The sequence below is a fragment of the Apaloderma vittatum genome, unplaced genomic scaffold (genome assembly GCF_000703405.1).
Source record: "Apaloderma vittatum isolate BGI_N311 unplaced genomic scaffold, ASM70340v1 scaffold18824, whole genome shotgun sequence".
Classification (NCBI taxonomy): Eukaryota; Metazoa; Chordata; class Aves; order Trogoniformes; family Trogonidae; genus Apaloderma; species Apaloderma vittatum.
In genome coordinates, this window is record NW_009712324.1 from 61,365 (window position 1) to 73,141 (window position 11,777).

Sequence of the window (11,777 nt, forward strand, 5' to 3'; positions counted from 1 at the left end):
AAACTGTTTGATGATCAACAAACTCCCTGGTCAAACTGGGTGCCTCAGAAGACCTTCAAAAGGAACTCAATTCACGCGCAAGGCACCCATGCTTGAAGAAGAGCAAGCAGGCCAAAGAATAAAGCACTGACCTGGTCATGACAGACAACAACCAATATCAAAAGATCAGGGGTGTTTCATTTATATAGGAAAGGTAACACAGTAACACTCCCACCCTCCTCTGCCTTCTAACTCAATTTGCAAGCCACAATCAACAAGACTAAGAAATGAAGACAGAAAACTTGGGACGGTCCAGGTTCAGAAGGAATTCAGGTAGATGCTCTTCTAGTTCACCCCATGCACACTCTTGCACAGGGAATGGTCTCCAGGATGGTCCAGGTTCAGTAGGAATTCAGGTAGATGCTCTTCTAGTTCACTCCATGCACACTCTTGCACAGGGAATGGTCTCCAACTTCATACAGGGCCACACATGGCTACGAAATAGATACTTCCGTGAAGAAAGCATCTCCCAGATTTTTTCTTTTCCCCACGTTAGTCATCAACAGCACATGTTACACCAACAGCCATTCCTTATGTCATGCAAAATCAAGCAATACATTAGTCACCAACAGCACATGTTACACCAACAGTCATTCCTTATGTCATGCAAAATCAAGCAATACAGGATGGCAGGAGGCTGAAGCCAGCTTACCAAGTTGTCCATGAAACCAGAACACAGATCTGGCTGTTAGGTCATCCCCCATCTATTAAAAAACTCTACATACTGAGGCTGCAAGGTTTCACTGGAAGCCACAGCTCACTACTCAAACATCATTACAGGCACAGGGTAAAAAAACAACCCAGCCTGAGACACAAACTTAGACAAGCTTATCGTTGGAGCTATCTGTCAAGCAGATTTCAAGCAACCATTCACTCTTCACTACTGCTCCAACATCTATGTGCAACTTAACATGTCAAGCTTTGCCCACTATTATTATTCATGGCCATGCAACTGCTTTCAGCTCGTCTGGAGACCTGAATGCAGACAGACTAGTTTATCAAGCTAGAGTCTAAATCAGACATCAGGCTCTGCATTAGTCTCCTCTTCTTTGTGCAAACTCAGTTTTTCATAAGGTCTTCAGTGAAATGTCTGTGAAAGAATGTGGAAGAATGTTTCCCTTCAATTCTCCTGTTACTCACTGCTCACAGACTTGTATTTACAGGAAGAGTGCACCACATTAATCCTGGAGCATCAGAGGAGCAGGTACTGGGCAGATAATTTACCTTCTAGGTGTGCATATAACTGTATCAAGTAATATACTATAATTATTTGACACTTAGCTATGCTCGCACACACTTTCAAGGGAGAACACACACAGAGTTTTTCATTTTCAGCCCAAGACTCGCCCCAGACACAGATCTGGTAGACAAATAGATTCACAACGGTGAAAAATCTAGAAGTTGGCCAAAAAACCACCCCAAACAACAAAAAAACCCCAAACTCGGGTAATTTAGTGTCATCTCTTTCCTCCCCCCTGCCCCCCAGATTCACAAAGTGAAGCCCTAACAGATGCAGGCAGAGTAAAAAGCAGTTTTAGGATGATTTAAGATAAAACATTGAGGTTTTGTCATACTTTCCAAAACTTGCACCTCTGGTACAGATCAAACACGGAAAGTCTTAATCATAACTCTCTTCTTTACAGAGTAAGACAGAATTCATACTTGGACAAATTGTAACAAAATAGTATTTTAAGTTGATTCTTCAGTCTGATTCGCAGAAAATAAATCTAGTACTACAAACAGAGCTCTTCAAAATTAGGACAGTCAATACATTCATATTTAACTAAGTTTAGACCTGATACTGGTTGCCAAAAAAGATATACTTGCAAAATTCGACTTTAGACCAGGTACTCAAGCCAGGGATCAGAAATCCTCCCAGCCCATCTGTCCCTCTACAAACATACCTGCCAGGTCACACATTAAACAGTGCCATCTAACAGTTTTAAAGAGATAATTGCATGGTTTTGAGCCACATGAAATAAAACTTCAAGCTGTATTCAGATTTTCTGTTCAAACTTTACTTGTACATGCTACATTCCTATACAGGAGCATTGGAATCATTCTCTCTGTAGCAGCACATACAAGGTATTTTAACACAGGACATGTTTAATTTGTGCATGCAATAGGTTGGCAAGTACTAGGCTCACCAAGAGATTCCCAATTTACCCTAATATTTATATTTTTTATTACCAGTAAGGTAGCTATTAGTTTGAACTCTTATTAGTCAAGTTCTTAAAAGTGAAGTGCTACTCTCTGCTAGGTTTAGAATCTCTCTCATACAAGTAAGAATGAGGCAGCAGTGTACCTCTGAACAGTAGCAACAGACAAAAGGTGTCAGAACTACTTACCAGAACTAAATAACTATCATGAGAGCAAACAGGACAGGCAACACTACAAGCAATAATGGCAGCTGCCAGGGTTCATTGCACTATTAAGAAATTTAAGCAAGTCAGCAGTTCATTTTGAATGACTCGTTACTATTATGCATAATTATAGATGGCACAATGCTCCCAATATAATGGTATCAAATCAGTTAACTGACCTTCACTGTGGCCTTAAGATTTTAAGGTTGAAATTATTACTGTAATTTCTGTACCAGACTACTTTTCCAGACTGCAGCTGCTTGACTTACTTAAATCTTGCAGTGAACTTAGAAGGTCACGTACAGAAATTAGCCCAGTAAGTAGCTGCCACAAATTCTAGATATCCCGGTCTCTTAAGAAATATTTACTTGTACCAACTTACAGCTGGTAGAAGAGCAAACAGAATACAGTATACTCTAGACTGCAGAATCATATTTTAAAAACAATAATAAATGCCTAGGAACACCCTCCCACACACACACATAGCACACAGACCTTTCCCACTAAGATCCTGGCTATCCTGATCATTTCAGAATTCCTCAAGACACTTGTTTAGAAAGTTATGAATGATACAAGCGCCTATGTCTGTACATCTTGCATAATGCTTCGTTAGCCAACTGCAGACTAGAAAAGATCCTACCTCAGGAAAGAAGTTCTTGTGTGATTAAATAAGAAAGTATTATATATTTTGAGGACTGGAATGGTCATAAGTTTAGAAGTTCTAACAACTTAACTCAGCAATTCTTGTCTGGTTTCCTTCCTTTTCTTCCACCATGTTCAGAATTTCAGTTTTATTATACATATAAAAAACAGTTTTACATACACACAAGAACAGAAAATCATTCTGCTTAAGCTACAACAATTTGTTGTCTCGTGAACAAGTACATACAGGCATTGAAAGGGGAAGAGAGTGTTGTAAAGGTTCAAATAGAAACTTAGGTTCTTTATCCAGTTTTTGGTGGGGGCAGATCAAGTCTTACTAATGCCACGGGCAAGAACGGCACTTTTTGTTACGGTCCTTCAATTAATGTTTGAGGCACAGCATACACCATTCCCCGCCTTGGGGAGAAAGATCGCTATTTCCAGTATTTTTCAGACATCCCATCCAAGCTGATGTAAGCACAGATGACTGCATGACAAACTCTTTTTATACGCTGTATTTTTAAACATCTAGACATAAGTATTTTTTACACAAGTGTAACATGTCAAGAGATTTCTTCAGCAACATTACAGTTATCTTTTATGCAGCCCTATCTTCTTAAATCCCACCCCCCACACTTATTTAGCCTACAAGCACACAACTAGTAAGGACAGGTAACCTGTACAGTCGCTTCCCAGGATTTTGAAGCCTTAAAACCATGAAGTAGATACTGGAGTAATTCCCACATTTCATAGCCAACACAGCTAGGATATCTAGTTCCTGCCACCTCCACTCCAAGGGCTGTATTTTTGGTTAAATTTGGAGAAGGATGAGGTGGAACAAATTAAGGCAAACACACCATTCAAGACTCAAACCTGCTGAAGATTTCCTATGACCTTCAACTCAGTGCCAAAAATGCCCATCTGTGAAGTGGGAAACATCATAAAAAAACACTACATGAAAGTTTACTCGTAACTGGGGCACATTAGCACCTCTCTCAAAACAGGAAACAAGAAATAAATCCAGAAACACTTTTCATATCCTATTTTAAACACATTAAAGAAAGCAGTTAAGGGGCAAAAAATATCATATACAAATTAGTCATTTGTATCTAGCCATAACTCCACTTTTCTTAGAACAGCTTTGGTTCTGGCATATTGAAGAATGGTTCTGGGTAAGTTCAGAAGATAAATACAACTAAAATAAATAAATAAATAATATTTTTGGCCACATTGATGATTTTAGAGGCAGATGTTCCCAAATTCAGTGATATTAAAAGAGAATTTTCAAACCTTCAACAAACCTTGTGCTTAAACCAGATAAATAACAAGGTATTAAAAAATTCATCTAGAAAGGAAGGATTCAACTGTAAGTCTGGCATATTTAGATTAGAGACCTTCACTGAAGCAGTTGTTTCCTAACTGTAAAACCTAAGCATAATCTGCAGCTAGAAATTAAAATCTGAAAAAAAAACCAAACCCCAAACCTGTGTGATCTTCAGACTAATTTAGACCATTTACAGAAAAATAAATTTAATCTAAAACAGAGAAACATAAGATACTGGATTCAACGCAGTCGGAACCTAAAAAGAGCCCTCACACTTTACCTGTAACCTGTTATCATGGAACCCAGTTATGTTAAATGAGCACTCAAAAACATTGTATAATTATTGAATACATGGTTTTGTGCAGAGAAAGTTGCACACAAGTAACAAATGGAATTACAATTAAACACTGACTTCACTTCTGACATGGATGTTTATAAATAACACACTCTAACCAACCATCTCTTACTGATGACCTTATATTTACAACTTTCTAGCGCCCAAAGCATTAGAGGCACTGAGGTTCTCAGGGCTGATTTTTATTTAAAAAATAAAACAAACAAAACTCCCACCATTTTTTGACCATTTATACCACTACTAAGAATCCCTAACAGGCTTCAGCAGTTCCTCAGCTCAATATGACACGAAAAGAGACACCAAAGACCTCCAGTAACACTTTTGTAGTAAAAGGCTTTGCCAAATCTAAATATCTAATAAAATAGCCGCTGCGGTCAGGATTTCCCTCTCCCCACAAGAGCAATCTGCAGCAGTGTTCATTGTCAAGCAGGTTGTTGCTTGGCACGCTGAAATGCAGTCAAGATTTTGGGGACTTTTAAGCCTCTATTTCACGTACCAGACATGGCTCTATAACCTGCAAGAATAGAAGCTCTCCAGATCCTCAGAGAGTTCTGGATAGATGTCAATATAACTCATTCTTGAACTAGATCTATACTAAGTTTTATTTTGTTAAAATCCAGGCCAATCCGTGTTTCTATCCATGCTTTCCTTCCCCACCTCTAGATTTTGGGCTCATTGGTTTTCTGCAGAGCTTGAAAAAGGGTATGCAATGCAGCGATTGCACTGATTCTACACATTCTGTGAAGGCAGGTGGCCACGTAGGAAAAGAAAACCATTTTAATCACCATCTCTTCTGTAGCCATTACCTCAGAGAAAAAGCTGTAGCTCAGGCCGATCCCTGAGGCACTAAACAATCTATAGAGGAATACTGTTAATGGCCACCAAACAGAAAATCAAAGTGAGTTTTGCTCCTTAGAACCAAAGCACCCTGTCACGAGACAAAGCTGTAGCAAAGCAGGATTTGCTAGTTTTATCATTCTTCAAATTACTTCCCTTTAAAGCTTAAGAAAATCTTTCCAAAACTAGATCTGTCAGGTGGAAAACAGATCATGAGAGAAGAAAGCCATTTTAGGACATTATCCCACAGATGCATCTTACAAAAATGAAGCCTGTGGATGCCAGAAACGAGCATCCACAAATATGTCAGCATCAATTCTCAGAGACACCTAACAACAGTCTAAATAGAGCTGCTAAGTTAGGCAATGAAAAACAACCAAAATTAGCCACCGACAAAAAGTCTACACAGAAACTAACTTTACTGCAAAGCATATGTTAGTTTAAACTAGCAACCTATAGAGCAAGCAAATCTTTTGCTGCCTTAGAAAGAAGGGAAGGCGGCTCGCTGAATTGTCTTCTGTGAGAAATACTAGACATCTAGCATATGGCCTTCCAACAAGACAAGCAGCAACAAACCACCACGTCCCAGAGAACTTTTATTAGGAGTCTCTCAAGCCTAACATGGGACTAACAGCAGCGAGTAACACTTTTTTAAAAAAACCCAAACTTTTAAGACACACCTTGCAGCAGAAAAACATTATCACAGACTAAAAGAATCTGTCAGTTCTCTTTTCTTTCAGTGCACTCTTGAGAACAAAAGGAAAGAAAAGAGTTAAGTGCAGCTGGCTGGAGCAAAAAAAAACACAGATAAAAGGACAGCAATCATGCAAATCTCAAATTTGTCTCTATCCGCAGACATGTGTATGAACGTTTTGCTTAACATGCACAGAAATCATATTCCTGTGGAACAGCCCTGCCAAAAAAAGCTTGATCCACAAAATCAATCACGATCAGCAGGTCTTTTTAAATGTGCCCGTAAAACAAGGTATCAAAAAGCCACAGATAAACTCACATTGACAATAAAACTGTCAAAAATGTACTAAATATCTGCATGCATCACACAGCTTCTTTCTTTTAGCTAAGATAATTTCTGATACCTGTACTGTTTATGAAATCTTCTCCTTCTGCAGTGACCTCAGGTAACAGTGAGGTTATGGTTCCCTCCCCTCAGAAGCAGAATGATGCCAGTACACCTAGTTAACACCTCTGGGAAAAGAAAGGACAGTTTTCATTTCATTTCATTTAAGGTTGAGGATTTTTTTTTGCACATTTATATTCATAGTATCACATACAGTTGTACAATATTTTGACAAATAGTATCTAAATTCAACGCTTTCAATGTTTCTGTATGTCATTTTCTTCCGTATTTTATACCAGTGGCCCAGTGTTGGTCTCTCATTTTCACTGGATAAGACACACTGTTATCAACATAGCCCTTTTACAAAGAAGGACAGAGATAATGCAAAGAGGCACTCAAACATAAACACAGCTATTCTTGTAAACAACATTCTGAAATTAGTAAGCATCTCCCTAAAAATTTTATTCAGTTCTTAACTACAGTACATACCGAAGATGTAGTACTTCTGTCTACTTTAGCTTTATTATAACACTTTTTTAAAGTACTCCTCAGGCTGTAGATTCTTCCTCATTTGAGCGAGACATAAACCGAGTTTTATCACCCAAGGAGATTAAAATCTAAAATGTACAAAGTGCTATCAATGAAACATTTAAAATAAATAGTATAGGACTGGCTACAGAAGGCATGTTACAAATTATCAAAGAACAAAAAGCTGCATTTTTGAGACCTACAAAGATAGGAGGGTTTAAAGGTTAACAGGTACTAAAAGACAATCAAATGACACCTTTTTTTTTAATAACACTTTGTCATCTTTGTGAAGAGATGGCCACATACTGAAGTAAAGGGAATTCTCTTAAAGCTAAAGTTCTCTCCAAAGTCCTGCACACAATTATTATGGCTGTGATAACATCCAATACAGGTCTTTATTACATCAAGCACAATGAAGATAATAAAGAAGTGGTTCAGATGGGAAAAGAAATAAAATAAAAATCTCTTTTCCAAAGGAAAAAGCTGGAAGGACAAAGCAGTGACACCACCTCTCACTGCAAGAGGCTGACGAACTGAAATTAAATTTCAGTTTCACTTTTAGATTAAAGCTACAATGCTTCCAATCAATCTATTAAGGCACGTATTTCCTGCTCCCAGCAACGGGAATTAAGTTCACATAGAGCATTACTTGAGCTGAAGCTCCCTGACTCCAATCAGCAAAGTGGCTAATAAGTTTCTAAGAGTAGTTTCACTGTTACCATGCAGAAGCTCACCAGCTGCCAAGCCAGCAGCATATTTTTACATTGTAGCGACCAAGATACAAATAAGCCTCATTGGGGCTTCCCAGTTAACAAACAAAATCTGTAAGGAGACAGCACATCACCACAGGACAGAACACTCAGGAAAGCAACAGCGAATGCGATCTGGAGATCAGATACCTCCGGACCAGCAGCAGATGAATGGGTGACTCAAAAGGAGTTCAGGACCAACTAACACCCAACCCTGCCCATCTTCCCAGCAGGGAAAAAACATTTCCTCAGACTACTGCTTCTACATCTTCACAGCAGTTTTCATTCTTTATAGTCAGTTTGCTAGTAAATCTACACCCTCTGTAAAGGAAGGAAAGGAAGGACAATAGCTTTGTATTTAAAAGATGAACTTGCAATTAAAAGAGAAAACAATTTCAAAAAGTATCAAGTATCTAAGTCAAGAATCAAACAAGGCCAAATTAAAGAACTACTACAATGTATTTTGTATCTTCAGAAACAACCCTGCTGCTTAGAATATTCACATTACAACCCTGAACTCAAAATCCAACAGCTGCTACCTCCAGCAGCAGGACTTGCAAGCACACAAGACTTCTACAGAAATCTTCTCCCACACTTACTCTCTTACCATTCCAGTACCTTCCCATACACAATGCCCAGACTCAGCCTAAAGTCTCTAATCTGTGTAGCCAAAGAAAATTGTAACTGTCTTAAAAGATCTAGATAGGAGTGATTTTAACTTGGCTTCTGAGTTTAGGAACTACTTTGGTCATTTTTTCAACCTTTGCAATATGAGATGTAGTTCTTTAGGTGAATATACTGATGGAATCTGCACACAACCAGATAATAGAGAATAGACTTAGACGCTGAAGTTGTACACCGTAGTTACGGGGGTTGCAAGGCACCATAAAAATTATGTGAATCAGAAACTGTGTACATGCCACTAGACCAAAGGTATGTTGGGTTCAGCATTCACCTCTACTGGAACGGACTGGAATGCTCTTGGTATGAACACACCGACCTCAACATTGACCCAAGCATATCTTGCTTCTGTCCTTAAGGTCAGGGGTTTGGAAGGTTGTATTTGACAGTGCTTCCCACTGATGACTGAAGTAAACACGGGCTCATGCGTAAAGAATAGTTCTCTGTGTGCCCACTAGCAAACTCCAATAGTAATGACCAACCAGCTAGTGGAATGAGCTTACACTTCTCTTCAGAGCAGCTCCCAGTTCAGGTTAAGGCACAACAAAGCAGCAATGCAAAAGAATCTTGTACATGAATAAATATCTTCTAGAGCCTGGAAAGACTACAATGTATATGAGAGTAGTTACTAGACTAAAATTTCACCAGTGGGCTCCAGTGATGACATAAAATACTCTACAGCCACTGTTGGTATTACAAGCATCCAGTTCACTTCTTCATTTGTTCTACACAAACCAGTGTAGTGGAAAGAAACTTAATGCCACCATAGCTCAAGTAAAAATTATAAAGAGTAAGAGCTACTAATAACTGAACTGTATTAGAAGTATTCAAGTTATCAAAGTACATTTAACACGCTTCTTCGCCGGAAAGGATTTTCCAAAACCCTCCCATGGACAGGCTGACAGTGCATACCACACGTAAGTCAGAACTAGCACACCATAAACCCAATACACTAACATCCCACAGCTATTCTTGCCATGTTCCGATAATCCTTAAACATAAATTAGAATAATTTAGATGCTTTGCGAGATTACCAAATACATTTGAACTACAAGTGTATTCATTTCTGAAAATATAAGATCCAAAAGTTCTTTGCAGCTAGCTTTCAGAGGCAGGCTATTTATTCCTTCTTAGCCTGACAATTTCTTTACAAGCCTTTATTTCTTTGTTACTAAGTATTAGAGTAATTTTTTTTGCAAGAGAGTTTAGATTTTCCAGTTACATGCAGCTGTAAAAAAAACTTTTTAAAACTGTGAATTTTTAATTCTGCCAGGAGTTTTGAAGTGCTGGAAGGAAGCCAGGACCAGAAAAAAAAAAATAAGAACAGTTTCTATACAATTAAAGAAAGCATTATAATGAGATGCGTTCTCATTACTTCTGGGAACAGAACAATGTAAGTGCTTTCACCCAATTAGCTTTTCAACTTGCAGACGCCAAATGAGATTTTTATTTTCAAGATTTGCAAAAGCATTTATTAAAGAAATTTCCATTATTTAGAAGAATGAGAAAACTTCAAAGCTCTCAAAACTGAATTGCTGCCTATTTGAGAAAAAGATAAGGGCATAAATTAAGGAAAATTTTTCCAGAAACAAGCTATGTATCTGCTATCAAAGTACAGAATTTAAATAGTAGGTTAATAGTCAATGCTTTTGTCTGAATACAGAAAACTAATGCCACCTGTCTTATCTACAGAACTCTTTTAACTGAAAAAGTTACAGCTACACACTAGGTTTCTTACAAACTGATTTAGGTCAGTTTATCCTGACCACAGCTGCTCTCTGTAAAGGCATCTGTTAAAGACAGGCCTTTAAAGAAAAATGTGTCCACACACCGAAAACAACACGGGAAGTGTCCTTCTTAGCAGCATCCTGAGTAATGGCTGCTCTGCCAGGCTGAAAACAGGGGAGCAAAAAGGAAATCCACAGTGGTGCTGCAAAAAAAAGCTACACAAGTGATGACAGACAGATGTGCCCACATGTCTTCAAATGAGAGTGCTGAAAATACTCCAGTGGTCGTCTCTGCACTTGCTACATTTAGATTTAATTACACAGAAAGAATAATCGGAACTGGTAATGATAGTGGGTTTGAGAGTCTGTTCGCAAGAATAAAGGAAGTAAAACTGATTGCACCCTACAGCAAACAAAGGTATGAGCAGGAAGTCTCCACATATGACTGGATTTTTCTCTTATTTCTAAACATAGAGAACAATAAGTGAGCTGCGGTTCCCTTCCGGCGGCACTTCAGCAGATCCCACTCCAGCTGCAGGCTGGGCAGCGCTCAGGATCTGCTCCTCTGCGGGCGGCTGCCTGGGGTACGTCACCAGAAACAACAGCTGAGCTGAACAAGAGTTGACTCCTTAAGTCAGTCACAGTGTTTGGTGCAAAACGCTTCCTTTTAGGAAGCTGATGAAAAGATAATAAATAGGAACACGAAAATAGACCAGATTTCCAACAGACGAGCAGCAGAAGTTGCAGCCTTTTAAATTCACCCATCTCTCCACTGTTTCATTTTTCCTTTTCATTTTAATATTCTTACTGCAAAAGCCCTTGCACTTCATTACACACTCTGAAACATCATTTCAACTGGTGGCATATTTCCAACCTTCCCCACTCATTCCATGTTGAACAGTGGAAGAAGACAGGACAGATTAAGAGACAAATACAAAACCATTCCTTGCTGTGAATGACTCGAAGAATCTTTTTCAAGGCTTCAATTTCCTGCTTTGTTATCACCATTTCCAAGCCCCTCTGTAATAATTAACATTTCTTGACAGATGAAGTAACACTATTCATAGATCTGTCCTTACACAGTTACATCTAAGTTTTTTGACTTCAGAAACCAGTTAGATGTTGCTTTGAAATAATGTTTAGGTAAACTCTTCTGTTCAGGAGCTCTTTCAGAATATTTTGGAGGCGCACAAAAACCACTCTAGGGCTACATCCTTTACAGAATCACAGAATCATCCTTAAGGATTTTCATTCCTCTTTAGAACAGAGATGCCAAAATTAATTCTCTCTTCTCTAGCTATTTTTTCTCCAACTTTTTTCTGTTCACCTTCTCAAGACACTTTTGTTAGTGAATGGTCCGACCTGAGTATGGAAGTACTTTCATCAACAGTAAGAATCTACCAAATAAAAAAATTTCATATAGAGTTCAGTACAACCTTAGCATGATGAAAAAA